The following is a 929-nucleotide window of genomic DNA, read 5'->3' as shown; positions in this document are numbered from 1 at the left end:
ACCCCCTCCTTGCCTTTTCCTGGACACCAGCTCTAAAAGATCACTGTCAGTAACCCCGCCCCACCCCACTCTGGCTTGAGATTTAATAGGATTTTTCCCCCCTGGCAAACCGGCAGCTGTTTTAAGTCAATGAAAGTGAGATTAGAAGAGATAAGCGCCAGAGCAGCGCGGGAGCTGTCAGAGCCCACACTTAAGTCAGCCCCACAGCTTCTGCTTAGGGCATTACCTACGGAGTTTCTTCTGATGGTGATGTAACTCAGGGTCCCTCTCTCGGCTTCACGCGCCAACCAAGTGTCGCAGCAAAAGCGTCGAAGCCCAGTGCCCAGTCTTATTTCACCCTAAATATCATTCCCTGGTTCTCGGGCATTGGGGTTTCTTTTCTTTTCCTTTTTCTGGCTTCACTCACACAAAATTCAAACCAGTTCAACCACCCGGGAGGCAGAGATGAGAGAGCCTCCAAACTTTTCTCCCCCCACCCCCGCCAGGAGTAGGTGGGTGCGAAGCGGCGGCGAAGGTTGCGGGGACTCGCCGCTCAGAGCCGGGCTCGGGTAGGCAGTGGTCGCTTTAAAAACCGAACCTCTGGCTGCTCCAGCCTTCGCGCTGGGCAGGCGGCGGCTCGCCTCCCGGAAGGTTCCGCGGACACCCGCAGACCCCCACGCGCGCCCTCTCTGCCAGCCTTACTGTTTGCAAACGGGGGTGGGGGCCCAGGAGGGGTCCAGGTAATGGTGGTAGGGCAGCGGGTGAGGTTCGGGCGCGGGGAAGAAGTTGACAAAGGGGACTTGACTCAACATGAATGCGTATTTATAGATGCGAGCTCCATCGAGATCTGGAGATATCCTACTCTCCTCGTCTCCTTCCTCTCCTGCCATTTCGTTTTATCGCTCCTTTAAGTGGAGGGCAGATTAAAAAAAAAAAAAAAAAATTCCTGC

The 929-nt window shown here is 55.2% G+C and overlaps 1 protein-coding gene across 2 annotated transcripts in view; it reads left to right on the top strand.

The window, feature by feature from the left end:
• The first annotated feature begins 596 nt into the window (after positions 1 to 596).
• The window catches only part of Sox5 (SRY-box transcription factor 5), a 960,532-nt gene continuing 960,199 nt past the window's right edge, over positions 597 to 929 (top strand). For both annotated transcript variants that reach the window (XM_048787312.1, XM_048787308.1), the window contains exon 1: positions 597 to 719. The gene's annotated coding sequence lies outside the window, so the exon portion shown is untranslated. The remainder of the gene's footprint in view (positions 720 to 929) is intronic.

This window comes from Marmota marmota, unplaced genomic scaffold (assembly GCF_001458135.2).
Source record: "Marmota marmota marmota unplaced genomic scaffold, marMar, whole genome shotgun sequence".
NCBI classification, from domain to species: domain Eukaryota; kingdom Metazoa; phylum Chordata; class Mammalia; order Rodentia; family Sciuridae; genus Marmota; species Marmota marmota.
This window is presented reverse-complemented; position numbering and strand designations above follow the sequence as displayed.